The 17,136-nt window shown below is 46.0% G+C and overlaps 4 non-coding genes and 24 pseudogenes across 4 annotated transcripts; all 28 read left to right on the top strand.

The window, feature by feature from the left end:
* Nucleotides 1–23: 23 nt before the first annotated feature.
* LOC148268175 (5S ribosomal RNA) lies at nucleotides 24–141 on the top strand (annotated as a pseudogene).
* A 204-nt stretch (nucleotides 142–345) lies between these two features.
* LOC148268174 (5S ribosomal RNA) lies at nucleotides 346–464 on the top strand (annotated as a pseudogene).
* Nucleotides 465–670: 206 nt separating this feature from the next.
* On the top strand, nucleotides 671–789 carry LOC148268173 (5S ribosomal RNA; annotated as a pseudogene).
* Nucleotides 790–1,024: 235 nt separating this feature from the next.
* Nucleotides 1,025–1,143, top strand: LOC148268172 (5S ribosomal RNA; annotated as a pseudogene).
* An 882-nt stretch (nucleotides 1,144–2,025) lies between these two features.
* LOC148268171 (5S ribosomal RNA) lies at nucleotides 2,026–2,144 on the top strand (annotated as a pseudogene).
* A 209-nt stretch (nucleotides 2,145–2,353) lies between these two features.
* Nucleotides 2,354–2,472, top strand: LOC148268170 (5S ribosomal RNA). Its single transcript, XR_015818141.1, has one exon. It is a non-coding gene; the product is annotated as a 5S ribosomal RNA (ribosomal RNA).
* Nucleotides 2,473–2,677: 205 nt separating this feature from the next.
* LOC148268169 (5S ribosomal RNA) lies at nucleotides 2,678–2,796 on the top strand (annotated as a pseudogene).
* A 915-nt stretch (nucleotides 2,797–3,711) lies between these two features.
* LOC148268168 (5S ribosomal RNA) lies at nucleotides 3,712–3,829 on the top strand (annotated as a pseudogene).
* Nucleotides 3,830–4,031: 202 nt separating this feature from the next.
* LOC148268167 (5S ribosomal RNA) lies at nucleotides 4,032–4,150 on the top strand (annotated as a pseudogene).
* Nucleotides 4,151–4,359: 209 nt separating this feature from the next.
* Nucleotides 4,360–4,478, top strand: LOC148268166 (5S ribosomal RNA; annotated as a pseudogene).
* Nucleotides 4,479–5,040: 562 nt separating this feature from the next.
* LOC148268165 (5S ribosomal RNA) lies at nucleotides 5,041–5,159 on the top strand (annotated as a pseudogene).
* A 559-nt stretch (nucleotides 5,160–5,718) lies between these two features.
* Nucleotides 5,719–5,837, top strand: LOC148268164 (5S ribosomal RNA; annotated as a pseudogene).
* Nucleotides 5,838–6,041: 204 nt separating this feature from the next.
* On the top strand, nucleotides 6,042–6,160 carry LOC148268163 (5S ribosomal RNA; annotated as a pseudogene).
* An 884-nt stretch (nucleotides 6,161–7,044) lies between these two features.
* Nucleotides 7,045–7,163, top strand: LOC148268162 (5S ribosomal RNA; annotated as a pseudogene).
* A 209-nt stretch (nucleotides 7,164–7,372) lies between these two features.
* On the top strand, nucleotides 7,373–7,491 carry LOC148268161 (5S ribosomal RNA; annotated as a pseudogene).
* Nucleotides 7,492–8,761: 1,270 nt separating this feature from the next.
* LOC148268160 (5S ribosomal RNA) lies at nucleotides 8,762–8,879 on the top strand (annotated as a pseudogene).
* A 204-nt stretch (nucleotides 8,880–9,083) lies between these two features.
* On the top strand, nucleotides 9,084–9,202 carry LOC148268159 (5S ribosomal RNA; annotated as a pseudogene).
* A 209-nt stretch (nucleotides 9,203–9,411) lies between these two features.
* On the top strand, nucleotides 9,412–9,530 carry LOC148268158 (5S ribosomal RNA; annotated as a pseudogene).
* A 1,270-nt stretch (nucleotides 9,531–10,800) lies between these two features.
* Nucleotides 10,801–10,918, top strand: LOC148268157 (5S ribosomal RNA; annotated as a pseudogene).
* A 204-nt stretch (nucleotides 10,919–11,122) lies between these two features.
* Nucleotides 11,123–11,241, top strand: LOC148268156 (5S ribosomal RNA; annotated as a pseudogene).
* A 209-nt stretch (nucleotides 11,242–11,450) lies between these two features.
* Nucleotides 11,451–11,569, top strand: LOC148268155 (5S ribosomal RNA; annotated as a pseudogene).
* A 2,247-nt stretch (nucleotides 11,570–13,816) lies between these two features.
* On the top strand, nucleotides 13,817–13,935 carry LOC148268154 (5S ribosomal RNA; annotated as a pseudogene).
* A 563-nt stretch (nucleotides 13,936–14,498) lies between these two features.
* On the top strand, nucleotides 14,499–14,617 carry LOC148268153 (5S ribosomal RNA). Its single transcript, XR_015818156.1, has one exon. It is a non-coding gene; the product is annotated as a 5S ribosomal RNA (ribosomal RNA).
* A 205-nt stretch (nucleotides 14,618–14,822) lies between these two features.
* LOC148268152 (5S ribosomal RNA) lies at nucleotides 14,823–14,941 on the top strand. Its single transcript, XR_015818169.1, has one exon. It is a non-coding gene; the product is annotated as a 5S ribosomal RNA (ribosomal RNA).
* A 561-nt stretch (nucleotides 14,942–15,502) lies between these two features.
* LOC148268151 (5S ribosomal RNA) lies at nucleotides 15,503–15,620 on the top strand (annotated as a pseudogene).
* Nucleotides 15,621–15,822: 202 nt separating this feature from the next.
* Nucleotides 15,823–15,941, top strand: LOC148268150 (5S ribosomal RNA; annotated as a pseudogene).
* A 205-nt stretch (nucleotides 15,942–16,146) lies between these two features.
* LOC148268149 (5S ribosomal RNA) lies at nucleotides 16,147–16,265 on the top strand (annotated as a pseudogene).
* A 562-nt stretch (nucleotides 16,266–16,827) lies between these two features.
* On the top strand, nucleotides 16,828–16,946 carry LOC148268148 (5S ribosomal RNA). The gene has a single exon (XR_015818168.1). It is a non-coding gene; the product is annotated as a 5S ribosomal RNA (ribosomal RNA).
* Nucleotides 16,947–17,136: the final 190 nt, after the last annotated feature.

Raw genomic sequence — 17,136 nt, 5'->3', positions numbered from 1 at the left:
TATTTGGAGCGCAAAATTAAACAAGTTGCATCATACCAGCACTAATGCACTGGATCCCATCAGAACTCTGCAGTTAAGTGTGCTTGGGCGAGAGTAGTTCTCGGATGGGTGACCTCTTGGGAAGTCCTCGTATCGCAATAATTTTTTTTCAGATGGGTCGTTCGACGTTACGCGCGACTGGAACTATGGTCCGCTAGTTTATACGCAAATGTGAGTCAAGAATCAGGGGCATTTTAATCGATATTAGAACGAGAAGGAGAGGTGCAGTGTGAACGCACAATGAAACAAATGATGGGAGGGGGGGAGGGAAGAAGGAGTGTATGTATTTTCAGCACAAAATTAAACAGGTGCGGTCACACCAGCACAAATGCACCGGATCCCATCAGAACTCCGCAGTTAAGTGTGCTTTGGCGAAAGTAGTACAATGATGGGTTACCTCCTGGGAAGTTCTCGTGTTGCACCCTTTTTTTTTTCAGATGTGCCGTTCGACGTTACGCACGACTTTAATTATGGTCCGCAGATTTATTCGCAAATGTGAGTCACGGCGCCGTGGCATTTTACTTGATATTTGAACGAGAACGAGATGTGCAGTGCGCACGCACAAGGAAACAAATGACGGGAGGGGGGAGAAAAGAGAAGGAGTTTATGTATTTGCAGCGCAAAATTAAACAGGTGCAATCATACCAGCACTAATGCACCAGATCCCATCAGAACTCCGCAGTTAAGTGTGCTTGGGCGAGAGTAGTACTCGGATGGGTGACCTCCTGCGAAGTCCTTATATTTCACCCATTTTCTTAGGAAGTTCTCGTGTCGCACCAATTTTTTTTCAGACGGGTTGTTCGACGTTACGCACATCTGGAACTAGGGTCCATTGGTTTATACGCAAATGTGAGTCAAGAAGCAGGGGCATTTTAATCTATATTAGAACGAAAATGAGAGGTGAAGTGTGAACGCACAAGGAAACAAATGACGGGAGGGGGAAGAAAGGAGAAGGAGTGTATGTATTTGCAGCGCGAAATTAAACAGGTGCCATCATACCAGCACTAAAGCTCCGGATCCCATCAGAACTCCGTAGTTAAGTTTGCTTGGGCGAGGGTAGTACTCGGATGGGTGACCACTTGGGAAGCCCTCGTGTTGCACCTATTTTTTTTCGGATGGGTTGTTCGACGTTACGCGCGAATGGAATTATAAACCGCTGGTTCATTTGCAAAGGTGAGTCACGGTGCCGGGGCATATTACTTGATATTAGAACGAGAAAGAGAGATGCAGAGTGCACGCATAAGGAAACAAATGACGGGAGGGGGGATGGAAGGAGAAAGAGTGTATGTATTTGCAGTGCAGAAAGAAACATGAGGGATCATACTAGCACTAATGCAACAGATTCTATCAGAACTCTGCAGTTAAGGGTGCTTGGGCGAGAGTAGTACTCGGATGGGTGACAACTTCGGAAGTCCTCGTGTTGCACCCATTTTCTTGGGAGGTCCGCGTGTTGCACCCATCTTTTTGCAGATGATTCTTTCGACGTTACGCGCGACTTGATTTTTGGTCCGCAGGTTTATTCGCAAATGTGAGTCACGGCGCCGTGGCATTTTACTTGATATTAGAACGAGTACGGGAGGTGCAGTGTGCATGCACAAGGAAACAAATGACGGGAGGAAGAACAAAAGAGAAGGAGTGTATGTATTTGAAGCGCAAAATTAAACAAGTGGCATCATACCATAACTAATGCACGGGATCCCATCAGAACTCTGTAGTTAAGTGTGCTTGGGCGAGAGTAGTACTCGGATGGGTGACCTCTTTTGAAGTCCTCGTATCGCAACAATTTTTTTTTAGATGGGTCGTTCGACGTTACGCGCGACTGGAACTATGGTCCTCTGGTTTATACGCAAATGTGATTCAAGAATCAGGGGCATTTTAATCGATACTAAAACGAGAATGAGAGGTGCAGTGTGAACGCACAAGGAAACAAATGATGGGAGGGGGGGAAGGAAGAAGGAGTGTATGTATTTTCAGCACGAAATTAACAGGTGCGGTCACACCAGCACAAATGCACAGGATCCCATCAGAACTCCGCAGTTAAGTGTGCTTTGGCGAAAGTAGTACAATGATGGGTTACCTCCTGGGAAGTTCTCGTGTTGCACCCATTTTCTTTTTTTCAGATGTGCCGTTCGACGTTACGCGCAACTTTAATTATGGTCCGCAGATTTATTCGCAAATGTGAGTCACGGCGCCGTTGCATTTTACTTGATATTAGAACGAGAACGAGAGGTGCAGTGCGCACGCACAAGGAAACAAATGACGAGAGGAGGAAGAAAGGAGAAGGAGTTTATGTATTTGCAGCGCGAAATTAAACAGGTGCGATCATACCAGCACTAATGCACCGGATCCCATCAGAACTCCGCAGTGAAGTGTGCTTGGGCGAGATTAGTACTCGGATGGGTGACCTCCTGGGAAGTCCTCGTGTCGCACCAATTATTTTTCAGACGGGTCGTTCGACGTTACGCGCGTCTGGAACTAGGGTCCGCTGGTTTATACGCAAATGTGAATCAAGAAGCAAGGGCATTTTAATCGATACTAGAACGAGAATGAGAGGTGAAGTGTGAACGCACAAGGAAACAAATGACGGGAGGAGGAAGAAATGAGAAGGAGTTTATGTATTTACAGCGCAAAATTAAACAGGTACGATCATACCAGCACTAAAGCTCCGGATCCCATCAGAACTATGCAATTAAGTGTGCTTGGGCGAGGGTAGTACTCGGATGGGTGACCACTAGGGAAGCCCTCGTGTTGCACATATTTTTTTCGGATGGTTTGTTCGATGTTAGGCGCGAATGGAATTATAAACCGCTGGTTCATTTGCAAAGGTGAGTCACGGTGCCGGGGCATATTACTTGATATTAGAACGAGAAAGAGAGATGCAGAGTGCACACACAAGGAAACAAATGACGGGAGGGGGGATGGAAGGAGAAAGAGTGTATGTATTTGCAGTGCAGAATAAAACATGAGGGATCATACCAGCACTAATGCAACAGATTCTATCAGAACGCCGCAGTTAAGGGTTCTTGGGCGAGAGTAGTACTCGGATGGGTAATCACTTCGGAAGTCCTCGTGTTGCACCCATTTTCTTGGGAGGTCCTCGTGTTGCACCCATCTTTTTGCAGATGATTCTTTCGACGTTACGCGCGACTTGATTTATGGTCCGCAGGTTTATTCGCAAATGTGAGTCACGGCGCCGTGGCATTTTACTTGATATTAGATCTAGTACGGGAGGTGCAGTGCGCACGCACAAGGAAACAAATGACGGGAGGTGGGATGGAAGGAGAAAGAGTGTATGTATTTACAGTGCAGAATGAAACATGAGGGATCATACCAGCACTAATGCAACAGATTCTATCAGAACGCCGCAGTTAAGGGTTCTTGGGCGAGAGTAGTACTCGGATGGGTAATCACTTCGGAAGTCCTCGTGTTGCACCCATTTTCTTGGGAGGTCCTCGTGTTGCACCCATCTTTTTGCAGATGATTCTTTCGACGTTACGCGCAACTTGATTTATGGTCCGCAGGTTTATTCGCAAATGTGAGTTACGGCACCGTGGCATTTTACTTGATATTAGAACGAATACGGGAGGTGCAGTGCGCACGAACAAGGAAACAAATGACGGGAGGAGGAAGAAAAGAGAAGGAGTGTATGTAGTTGAAGCGCAAAATTAAACAAGTGGCATCATACCAGCACTAATGCACTAGATCCCATCAGAACTCTACAGTTAAGTGCGCTTCGGCGAGAGTAGTACTCGGATGGGTGACCTCTTGGGAAGTTCTCGTCTCGCAATAATTTTTTTCAGATGGGTCGTTCGACGTTACGCGCGACTTGAACTATGGTCTGCTGGTTTATACGCAAATGTGAGTCAAGAATCAGGGGCATTTTAATCGATATTAGAACGAGAATGAGAGGTGAAGTGTGAACGCACAAGGAAACAAATGATGGTAGGGGGGAGGGAAGAAGGAGTGTATGTATTTTCAGCACGAAATTAAACAGGTGCGGTCATACCAGCACAAATGCACAGGATCCCATCTGAACTCCGCAGTTAAGTGTGCTTTGGCAAAAGTAGTACAATGATGGGTTACCTCCTGGGAAGTTCTCGTGTTGCACCCATTTTTTTTTTTTCAGATGTGCCGTTCGACGTTACGCGCGACTTTAATTATGGTCCGCAGATTTATTCGCAAATATGAGTCACGGCGCCGTGGTATTTTACTTGATATTTGAACGAGAACGAGAGGTGCAGTGCGCATGCACAAGGAAACAAATGACGGGAGGGGGAAGAAAGGAAAAAGAGTTTATGTATTTGCAGCGCGAAATTAAACATGTCTGATCATACCAGCACTAATGCATCGGATCCCATCAGAACTCTGCAGTTAAGTGTGCTTGGTACCGAGTAGTACTCAGATGGGTGACCTCCTGGGAAGTCCTCGTGTCGCACTAATTTTTTTTTCAGACGGGTCGTTCGACGTTACGCGCGACTGGAAGTAGGGTCCACTGGTTTATACACAAATGTGAGTCAAGAAGCAAGGGCATTTTAATCGATATTATAACGAGAAGGAGAGATGCAGAGTGCACGCACAAGGAAACAAATGACGGGAGGGGGGATGGAGGGAGAAAAAGTGTATGTATTTCCAGCGCAGAATGAAACATGAGCAATCATACCAGCACCAATGCAACGGATTCTATCAGAACTCCACAAGTTAAGGGTGCTTGGGCGAGAGTAGCTCTAGGATGGGTGACCTCCTGCGAATTCCTTATATTTTACCCATTTTCTTAGGAAGTCCTCGTGTTGCACCCATTTTTTTGCAGATGATTCTTTCGACGATACGCGCGACTTGAATTATGGTCCTCAGGTTTATTAGCAAATGTGAGTCACGGCACCGTAGCATTTTACTTGATATTAGAACGAGCACGGGAGGTGCCGTGCGCACGCACAAGGAAAAAAATGATGGGATGGGGAAGAAAGGGGAAGGAGTTTATCTATTTGCAGCGCTGAATTAAACGGGTGCGATCATACCAGCACTAATGCACCGGATCCCATCAGAACTCCGAAGTTAAGTGTGCTTGGACGAGAGTAGTACTCGGATTGGTGACCTCTTGGGAAGTCCTCGTGTCGCACCAATTTTTTTTCAGACAGGTCGTTCGACGTTACGCGCGACTAGAACTGGGGTCCGCTGGTTTATACGCAATTGTGAGTCAAGAAGCAGGGGCATTTTAATCGATATTAGAACGAGAAGGAGAGGTGCAGTGTGAACGCACAATGAAACAATTGATGGGAGGGGGAGGGAGGGAGAAGTAGTGTATGTATTTTCAGCACGAAATGAAACAGGTGCGATCATACCAGCACTAATGGAACGGATTCTATCAGAACTCCGTAGGTAAGGGTGCTTGGGCGAGAGTAGTACTAGCATGGGTTACCTCCTGCGAAGTCCATATATTTCACCCATTTTCTTGTGAAGTCCTCGTGTTGCACCCATTTTTTTGCAGATGATTCTTTCGACGTTACGCGCGACTTGAATTATGGTTCTCAGGTTTATTCGCAAATGTGAGTCACGGCGCTGTAGCATTTTTCTTGATATTAGAACGAGAACGGGAGGTGCAGTGCGCACGCACAAGGAAACAAATGACGGGAGGGGGAAGAAAGGGGAATGAGTTTATGTATTTGCAGCGCGAAATTAAACAGGTGCGATCATACCAACACTAATGCACCGGATCCCATCAGAACTTCGCAGTGAAGTGTGCTTGGGCGAGATTAGTACTCGGATGGGTGACCTCCTAGGAAGTCCTCGTATCGCACAATTTTTTTTCAGACGGGTCGTTCGACGTTACGCGCGTCTGGAACTAGGGTCCGCTGGTTTATACGCAAATGTGAGTCAAGAAGCAGGGGCATTTTAATCGATATTAGAACGAGAATGAGAGGTGAAGTGTGAACGCACAAGGAAACAAATGACGGGAGGGGGAAGAAAGGAGAAGGAGTGTATGTATTTGCAGCGCGAATTTAAACAGGTGCGATCATACCAGCCCTAAAGCCCCGGATCCCATCAGAACTTCGCAGTTAAGTGTGCTTGGGCAAGAGTAGTACTTGGATGGGTGACCACTTTGGAAGCCCTCGTGTTGCACCTATTTTTTTTCGGATGGGTGGTTCGACGTTACGCGCGAATGGAATTATAAACCGCTGGTTCATTTGCAAAGGTGAGTCATGGGACCGTGGCATTTTACTTGATATTTGAACGAGAACGAGAGGTGTAGTGCGCACGCACAAGGAAACAAATGACGGGAGGGGGGATGGAAGGAGAAAGAGTGTATGTATTTACAGTGCATTTTGAAACATGAGGGATCATACCAGCACTAATGCAACAGATTCTATCAGAACTCTGCAGTTAAGGGTGCTTGGGCAAGAAAAGTACTTGGATGGGTGACCTCCTGCGAAGTCCTTATATTTCACCAATTTTCTTGGGAGGTCCTCATGTTGCACCCATCTTTTTGCACATGATTATTTCGATGTTACGCGGGACTTGATTTATGGTCCGCAGGTTTATTCACAAATGTGAGTCACGGCGCCGTGGCATTTTACTTGATATTAGAACGAGTACGGGAGGTGCAGTGCGCACGCACAAGGAAACAAATGACGGGAGGAGGAAGAAAAGAGAAGGAGTGTATGTATTTGAAGCGCAAAATTAAACAAGTGGCATCATACCAGCATTAATGCATTGGATCCCATCAGAATTCTGCAGTTAAGTGTGCTTGGTCAAGAGTAGTACTCGGATGGGTGACCTCTTGGGAAGTTCTCGTATCGCAACAATTTTTTTTCAGATGGGTCGTTCGACGTTACGCGCGACTGGAACTATGGTCCGCTGGTTTATACGCAAATGTGAATCAAGAATCATGGGCATTTTAATTGCTATTAGAACGAGAAGGAGAGGTGCAGTTTGAACGCACAAGGAAACAAATGATGGGAGGGGGGGGAGGGAAGAAGGAGTGTATGTATTTTCAGCACGAAATTAAACAGGTGCGGTCACACCAGCACAAATGCACCGGATCCCATCAGAACTCCGCAGTTAAGTGTGCTTTGGCGAAAGTAGTACAATGATGGGTTACCTCCTCGGAAGTTCTCGTGTTGCACCCATTTTCTTTTTTTCAGATGTGCCGTTCGATGTTACGCGCGACTTTAATTATGGTCCGCAGATTTATTCGCAAATGTGAGTCACGGCGCCGTAACATTTTACTTGATATTTGAGCGAGAACGTGAGGTGCAGTGCGCACGCACAAGGAAACAAATGACGGGAGGGGGAAGAAAGGAGAAGGAGTTTATATATTTGCAGCGCGAAATTAAACAAGTGCTATCATACCAGCACTAATGCACCGGATTTTATCAGAACTCCGCAATTATGTGTGCTTGGGTGAGAGTAGTACTCGGATGGGTGACCTCCTAGGAATTCCTCGTGTCGCACTAATTTTTTTTCAGACGGGTCGTTCGACGTTACGCGCGACTGAAACTTGGGTCTGCTGGTTTATACGCAAATGTGAGTCAAGAAGCAGGGGCATTTTAATCGATATTAGAACGAGAAGGAGAGATGCAGTGTGAACGCACAAGGAAACAATTGATGGGAGGGGGAGGGAATGAGAAGGAGTGTATGTATTTTCAGCATGAAATGAAATAGGTGCGATTATACCAGCACTAATGCAACAGATTCTATCAGAACTCCGTAGGTAAGGGTGCTTGGGCGAGAGTAGTACTAGCATGGGTTACCTCCTGCGAAGTCCTTATATTTCACCCATTTTCTTGGGAGGTCCTCGTGTTGCATCCATCTTTTTACAGATGATTCTTTCGACGTTACGAGCGACTTGATTTATGGTCCGCAGGTTTATTCGCAAATGTGAGTCACGGCGCCGTGGCATTTTACTTGATATTAGATCTAGTACGGGAGGTGCAGTGCGCACGCACAAGGAAACAAATGACGGGAGGTGGGATGGAAGGAGAAAGAGTGTATGTATTTACAGTGCAGAATGAAACATGAGGGATCATACCAGCACTAATGCAACAGATTCTATCAGAACGCCGCAGTTAAGGGTTCTTGCGCGAGAGTAGTACTCGGATGGGTAATCACTTCGGAAGTCCTCGTGTTGCACCCATTTTCTTGGGAGGTCCTCGTGTTGCACCCATCTTTTTGCAGATGATTCTTTCGACGTTACGCGCGACTTGATTTATGGTCCGCAGGTTTATTCGCAAATGTGAGTCACGGCGCCGTGGCATTTTACTTGATATTAGATCTAGTACGGGAGGTGCAGTGCGCATGCACAAGGAAACAAATGACGGGAGGTGGGATGGAAGGAGAAAGAGTGTATGTATTTACAGTGCAGAATGAAACATGAGGGATCATACCAGCACTAATGCAACAGATTCTATTAGAACTCCGCAGTTAAAGGTGTTTGGGCGAGAAAAGTACTCGGATGGGTGACCTCCTGCGAAGTCCTTATATTTCACCCATTTTCTTGGGAGGTCCTCGTGTTGCACCCATCTTTTTGCACATGATTCTTTCGACGTTACGCGCGATTTGATTTATGGTCCGCAGGTTTATTCGTAAATGTGAGTCACGGCGCCATGACATTTTACTTGATATTAGAACGAGTACGGGAGGTGCAGTGCGCACGCACAAGGAAACAAATGACGGAAGGAGGAAGAAAAGAGAAGGAGTGTATGTATTTGAAGCGCAAAATTAAACAAGTGGCATCATACCAGCACTAATGCACAGGATCCCATCAGAACTCTGCAGTTAAGTGTGCTTGGGCGAGAGTAGTACTCGGATGGGTAACCTCTTGGGAAGTTCTCGTATCGCAACAATTTTTTTTCAGATGGGTCGTTCGACGTTACGCGCGACTGGAACTATGGTCCGCTGGTTTATACGCAAATGTGAGTCAAGAATCATGGGCATTTTAATCGATATTAAAACGAGAAGGATAGGTGCAGTTTGAACGCACAAGGAAACAAATGGTGGGAAGGGGGGAGGGAAGAAGGAGTGTATGTATTTTCAGCACGAAATTAAACAGGTACGGTCACACCAGCACAAATGCACCGGATCCCATCAGAACTCCGCAGTTAAGTGTGCTTTGGCGAAAGTAGTACAATTATGGGTTACCTCCTGGGAAGTTCTCGTGTTGCACCCATTTTCTTTTTTTCAGATGTGCCGTTCAACGTTACGCGCGACTTTAATTATGGTCCGCAGATTTATTCGCAAATGTGAGTCACGACGCCGTGGCATTTTACTTGATATTTGAATGAGAACGGGAGGTGCAGTGCGCACGCACAAGGAAACAAATGACCGGAGGGGGAAGAAAGAAGAAGGAGTTTATGTATTTGCAGTGCGAAATTAAACAAATGCGATCATACCAGCACTAATGCACTGGATCCTATCAGAACTCCGCAGTTATGTGTGCTTGGGCGAGAGTAGTACTCGAATGGGTGACCTCCTGGGAAGTTCGCGTGTCGCACCAATTTTTTTTCAGATGGGTCGTTCGACGTTACGCGCAACTAGAACTAGGATCCGCTGGTTTATACGCAAATGTGAGTCAAGAAGCAGGGGCATTTTAATCGAAATTAGAACAAGAAGGAGAGGTGCAGTGTGAACGCACAAGGAAACAATTGATGGGAGGGGGAGGGAATGAGAAGGAGTGTATGTATTTTCAGCATGAAATGAAATAGGTGCGATTATACCAGCACTAATGCAACAGATTCTATCAGAACTCCGTAGGTAAGGGTGCTTGGGCGAGAGTAGTACTAGCATGGGTTACCTCCTGCGAAGTCCTTATATTTCACCCATTTTCTTGGGAGGTCCTCGTGTTGCATCCATCTTTTTACAGATGATTCTTTCGACGTTACGAGCGACTTGATTTATGGTCCGCAGGTTTATTCGCAAATGTGAGTCACGGCGCCGTGGCATTTTACTTGATATTAGATCTAGTACGGGAGGTGCAGTGCGCACGCACAAGGAAACAAATGACGGGAGGTGGGATGGAAGGAGAAAGAGTGTATGTATTTACAGTGCAGAATGAAACATGAGGGATCATACCAGCACTAATGCAACAGATTCTATCAGAACGCCGCAGTTAAGGGTTCTTGCGCGAGAGTAGTACTCGGATGGGTAATCACTTCGGAAGTCCTCGTGTTGCACCCATTTTCTTGGGAGGTCCTCGTGTTGCACCCATCTTTTTGCAGATGATTCTTTCGACGTTACGCGCGACTTGATTTATGGTCCGCAGGTTTATTCGCAAATGTGAGTCACGGCGCCGTGGCATTTTACTTGATATTAGATCTAGTACGGGAGGTGCAGTGCGCATGCACAAGGAAACAAATGACGGGAGGTGGGATGGAAGGAGAAAGAGTGTATGTATTTACAGTGCAGAATGAAACATGAGGGATCATACCAGCACTAATGCAACAGATTCTATTAGAACTCCGCAGTTAAGGGTGTTTGGGCGAGAAAAGTACTCGGATGGGTGACCTCCTGCGAAGTCCTTATATTTCACCCATTTTCTTGGGAGGTCCTCGTGTTGCACCCATCTTTTTGCACATGATTCTTTCGACGTTACGCGCGATTTGATTTATGGTCCGCAGGTTTATTCGTAAATGTGAGTCACGGCGCCATGACATTTTACTTGATATTAGAACGAGTACGGGAGGTGCAGTGCGCACGCACAAGGAAACAAATGACGGAAGGAGGAAGAAAAGAGAAGGAGTGTATGTATTTGAAGCGCAAAATTAAACAAGTGGCATCATACCAGCACTAATGCACAGGATCCCATCAGAACTCTGCAGTTAAGTGTGCTTGGGCGAGAGTAGTACTCGGATGGGTAACCTCTTGGGAAGTTCTCGTATCGCAACAATTTTTTTTCAGATGGGTCGTTCGACGTTACGCGCGACTGGAACTATGGTCCGCTGGTTTATACGCAAATGTGAGTCAAGAATCATGGGCATTTTAATCGATATTAAAACGAGAAGGATAGGTGCAGTTTGAACGCACAAGGAAACAAATGGTGGGAAGGGGGGAGGGAAGAAGGAGTGTATGTATTTTCAGCACGAAATTAAACAGGTACAGTCACACCAGCACAAATGCACCGGATCCCATCAGAACTCCGCAGTTAAGTGTGCTTTGGCGAAAGTAGTACAATTATGGGTTACCTCCTGGGAAGTTCTCGTGTTGCACCCATTTTCTTTTTTTCAGATGTGCCGTTCAACGTTACGCGCGACTTTAATTATGGTCCGCAGATTTATTCGCAAATGTGAGTCACGACGCCGTGGCATTTTACTTGATATTTGAATGAGAACGGGAGGTGCAGTGCGCACGCACAAGGAAACAAATGACCGGAGGGGGAAGAAAGAAGAAGGAGTTTATGTATTTGCAGTGCGAAATTAAACAAATGCGATCATACCAGCACTAATGCACTGGATCCTATCAGAACTCCGCAGTTATGTGTGCTTGGGCGAGAGTAGTACTCGAATGGGTGACCTCCTGGGAAGTTCGCGTGTCGCACCAATTTTTTTTCAGATGGGTCGTTCGACGTTACGCGCAACTAGAACTAGGATCCGCTGGTTTATACGCAAATGTGAGTCAAGAAGCAGGGGCATTTTAATCGAAATTAGAACAAGAAGGAGAGGTGCAGTGTGAACGCACAAGGAAACAATTGATGGGAGGGGGAGGGAATGAGAAGGAGTGTATGTATTTTCAGCATGAAATGAAATAGGTGCGATTATACCAGCACTAATGCAACAGATTCTATCAGAACTCCGTAGGTAAGGGTGCTTGGGCGAGAGTAGTACTAGCATGGGTTACCTCCTGCGAAGTCCTTATATTTCACCCATTTTCTTGGGAGGTCCTCGTGTTGCATCCATCTTTTTACAGATGATTCTTTCGATGTTACGAGCGACTTGATTTATGGTCCGCAGGTTTATTCGCAAATGTGAGTCACGGCGCCGTGGCATTTTACTTGATATTAGATCTAGTACGGGAGGTGCAGTGCGCACGCACAAGGAAACAAAATAACGGGATGAGGAAGAAAAGAGAATGAGTGTATGTATTTGAAGCGCAAAATTAAAAAAATGGCATCATACCAGCACTAATGCACTGGATCCTATCAGAACTCTTCAGTTAAGTATGCTTTGGCGAGAGTAGTACTCGGATGGGTGACCTCTTGGAAAGTCCACGTATCGCAACAATTTTTTTCAGATGGGTCGTTCGACGTTAGCGCGACTGGAACTTTGGTCCGCTGGTTTATACGCAAATGTGAGTCAAGAATCAGGGGCATTTTAATCGATATTAGAACGAGAAGGAGAGGTGCAGTGTGAACGCACAAGGAAACAAATGATGGGAGGGGGGATGGGAGGAGAAAGAGTGTATGTATTTGCTGTGCAGAATGAAACATGAGTGATCATACCAGCACTAATGCAACGGATTCTATCAGAACTCCGCAGTTAAGGGTGTTTGGGCGAGAAAAGTACTCGGATGGATGACCTCCTACGAAGTCCTTATATTTCACCCATTTTCTTGGGAGATCCTCTTGTCGCACCCATCTTTTTACAGATGATTCTTTCGACGTTACGCACGACTTGATTTATGGTCCGTAGGTTTATTCGCAAATGTGAGTCACGGCGCCGTGGCATTTTACTTGATATTAGAATGAGTACGGAAGATGCAGTGCGCACGCACAAGGAAACAAATGACGGGAAGAGGAAGAAAAGAGAAGGAGTGTATGTATTTGAAGCGCCAAATTAAACAAGTGGCATCATACCAGCACTAATGCACTGGATCCCATCAGAACTCTGCAGTTAAGTGTGCTTGGGCGAGAGTAGTAGTACTTGGATGGGTGACCTCTTCGTAAGTCCTCGTATCGCAACAAGTTTTTTTTCAGATGGGTTGTTCGACGTTACGCAAGACTGGAACTATGGTGCGCTGGTTTATACGCAAGTGTGAATCAAGAATCAGGGGCATTTTAATCGATATTAGAACGAGAAGGAGAGGTGCAGTGTGAACGCACAAGGAAACAAATGATGGGAGGGGGGATGGGAGGAGAAAGAGTGTATGTATTTGCTGTGCAGAATGAAACATGAGTGATCATACCAGCACTAATGCAACGGATTCTATCAGAACTCCGCAGTTAAGGGTGTTTGGGCGAGAAAAGTACTCGGATGGATGACCTCCTACGAAGTCCCTATATTTCACCCATTTTCTTGGGAGATCCTCTTGTTGCACCCATCTTTTTGCAGATGATTCTTTCGATGTTACGCACGACTTGATTTATGGTCCGTAGGTTTAATCACAAATGTGAGTCACGGCGCCGTGGCATTTTACTTGATATTAGAACGAGTATGGAAGGTGCAGTGCGCACGCACAAGGAAACAAATGACGGGAGGAGGAAGAAAAGAGAAGGAGTGTATCTATTTGAAGCGCAAAATTAAACAAGTGGCATCATACCAGCACTAATGCACTGGATCCCATCAGAACTCTGCAGTTAAGTATGCTTGGGCAAGAGTAGTAGTACTTGGATGGGTGACCTCTTCGGAAGTCCTCGTATCGGAACAATTTTTTTTTCAGATGGGTTGTTCGACGTTACGCGCGACTGGAACTATGGTGCGCTGGTTTATACGCAAGTGTGAGTCAAGAATCAAGGGCATTTTAATCGATATTAGAACGAGAAGGAGAGGTGCTGTGTGAACGCACAAGGAAACAAATGATGGGAGGGGGGGAGGGAAGAAGGAGTGTATGAATTTTCAACACAAAATTAAACAGGTGCGGTCACACCAGCACAAATTCACCGGATCCCATCAGAACTCCAAAGTTAAGTGTGCTTTGGTGAAAGTAGTACAATGATGGGTTACCTCCTGGGAAGTTCTCGTGTTGCACCCATTTTCTTTTTTTCAGATGTGTCGTTCGACGTTATGCGCGACTTTAATTATGGTCCGCAGATTTATTCGCAAATGTGAGTCACGGCGTCGTGATATTTTACATGATATTTAAACGAGAACGAGAGGTGCAGTGCGCACGCACAAGGAAACAAATGACGAGAGGGGGAAGAAAGGAGAAGGAGTGTATATTTTTGCAGCGCGAAATGAAACAGGTGCGATCATACCAGCAACAATGCAACGAATTCTATCAGAACTCCGTAGGTAAGGGTGCTTGGGCGAGAGTAGTACTAGCATGGGTTACCTCCTGCGAAGTCCTTATATTTCACCCATTTTCTTGTGAAGTCCTCGTGTTGCACCTATTTTTTTGCAGATGATTCTTTCGACGTTACACGTGACTTGAATTATGGTCCTCAGGTTTATTCGCAAATGTGAGTCACGGCGCTGTAGCATTTTACTTGATATTAGAATGAGAACGGGAGGTGCAGTGCGTACGCACAAGGAAACAAATGACGGGAGGGGGAAGAAAGGGGAATGAGTTTATGTATTTGCAGCACAAAATTAAACAGGTGCGATCATACCAGCACTAATGCACCGGATCCCATCAGAACTCCGCAGTGAAGTGTGCTTGGGCGAGATTAGTAATTGGATGGGTGACCTCCTGGGAAGTCCTCGTGTCGCACCAATTTTTTTTCAGACGGGTCGTTCGACGTTACGCGCGTATGGAACTAGGGTCCGCTGGTTTATACGCAAATGTGAGTCAAGAAACAGGGGCATTTTAATCGATATTAGAACGAGAATGAGAGGTGAAGTGTGAACGCACAAGGAAACAAATGACGGGAGGGGGAAGAAAGGAGAAGGAGTGTATGTATTTGCAGCGCGAAATTAAACAGGTGCGATCATACCAGCACTAAAGCTCCGGATCCCATCAGAACTCCGCAGTTAAGTGTGCTTAGGCGAGAGTAGTACTCGGATGGGTGATCACTTGGGAAGCCCTCGTGTTGCACCTATTTTTTTTCGGATGGGTTGTTCGACGTTACGCACTAATGGAATTATAAACCGTTGGTTCATTTGCAAAGGTGAGTCACGGTGCCGGGGCATATTACTTGATATTAGAACGAGAAAGAGAGATGCAGAGTACACACACAAGGAAAAAAATGACGGGAGGGGGGATGGAAGGAGAAAGAGTGTATGTATTTGCAGTACAGAATGAAACATGAGGGATCATACCAGCAGTAATGCAACGGATTCTATCAGAACTACGCAGTTAAGGGTGTTTGGGCGAGAAAAATACTCGAATGGGTGACCTCCTGCGAAGTCCTTATATTTCACCCATTCTCTTGGGAGGTCCTCGTGTTGCACCCATCTTTTTGCACATGATTCTTTCGACGTTACGCGCGACTTGATTTATGGTACGCAGGTTTATTCGCAAATGTGAGTCACGGCGCCGTGGCATTTTACTTGATATTAGAACGAGTACGAAAGGTGCAGTGCGCACGCACAAGGAAACAAATGACGGGAGGAGGAAGAAAAGAGAAGGAGTGTATGTATTTGAAGCGCAAAATTAAACAAGTGGCATCATACCAGCACTACTGCACTAGATCCCATCAGAACTCTGCAGTTAAGTGTGATTGGGCGAGAGTAGTACTCGGATGGGTGACCTCTTCAGAAGTCCTCGTATCGCAACAATTTTTTTTCAGATGGGTCGTTCGACGTTACGCGCGACTGGAACTATGGTCCGCTGGTTTATACACAAATGTGAATCAAAAATCATGGGCATTTTAATCGATATTAGAACGAGAAGGAGAGGTGCAGTGTGAATGCACAGGGAAACAAATGATGGGAGGGGGAGGGAAGAAGGAGTGTATGTATTTTCAGCACGAAATTAAATAGGTGCGGTCACACCAGCACAAATGCACCGGATCCCATCAGAACTTCGCAGTTAAATGTGCTTTGGCGAAAGTAATACAATGATGGGTTACCTCCTGGGAAGTTCTCGTGTTGCACCCATTTTCTTTTTTTTTAGATGTGCCGTTAGACGTCACGAGCGACTTTAATTATGGTCCGCAGATTTATTCGCAAATATGAGTCACGGCGCCGTGACATTTTACTTCATATTTGAACGAGAACGAGAGGTACAGTGCGCACGCACAAGGAAACAAATGACGGGAGGGGGAGAAAGGAGGAGTTTATGTATTTGCAGCGCAAAATTAAACAGTGCGATCATACCAGCTCTGATGCACCGAATCCCATCAGAACGTCGTAGGTAAGTGTGCTCAGGCGAGAGTAGTACTCGGATGGGTGACCTCCTGGGAAGTCCTCGTGTCGCACTAATATTTTTTTTAGACGGGTCGTTCGACGTTACGCACGACTGGAACTAGGGTCCACTGGTTTATACGCAAATGTGAGTCAAGAAACAGGGGCATTTTAATCGATATTAGAACGAGAAGGAGAGATGCAGAGTGCACGCAAAAGGAAATAAATGACGGGAGGGGGGATGGAGGGAGAAAAAGTGTATGTATTTGCAGCGCAGAATGAAACATGAGCAATCATACCAGCACCAATGCAACGGATTCTATCAGAACTCCGCAAGTTAAGGGTGCTTGGGCGAGAGTAGCTCTAGGATGGGTGACCTCCTGCGAATTCCTTATATTTTACCCATTTTCTTAGGAAGTCCTCGTGTTGCACCCATTTTTTTGCAGATGATTCTTTCGACGATACGCGCGACTTGAATTATGGTCCTCAGGTTTATTCGCAAATGTGACTCACGGCGTCGTAGCATTTTACTTGATATTAGAACGAGCACAGGAGGTGCAGTGAGCACGCACAAGGAAACAAATGACGGGAGGGGGAAGAAAAGAGAAGGAGTTTATGTATTTACAGCGCGGAATTAAAAGGGAGCGATCATACCAGCACAAATGCACCGGATCCCATTAGAACTCCGCAGTTAAGTTTGCTTGGGCGAGAGTAGTACTCGGATGGGTGACCTCCTGGGAAGTCCTCGTGTCGCACTAATTTATTTTCAGACGGGTCGTTCGACATTACGCGCGACTAGAACTAGGGTCTGCTGGTTTATACGCAAATGTGAGTCAAGAAGCAGGGGCATTTTAATCGATATAACAACGAGATGGAGAGGTGCAGTGTGAACGCACAAGGAAACAATTGATGGGAGGGGGAGGGAAGGAGAAGGAGTGTATGTATTTTC

The sequence above is a fragment of the Carica papaya genome, chromosome 3, assembly GCF_054855325.1.
Source record: "Carica papaya isolate Zhongbai chromosome 3, ASM5485532v1, whole genome shotgun sequence".
Lineage (NCBI taxonomy): Eukaryota > Viridiplantae > Streptophyta > Magnoliopsida > Brassicales > Caricaceae > Carica > Carica papaya.
Note: the sequence above shows the minus strand (reverse complement) of the source record. Positions and strands in the feature narration are given on the sequence as shown.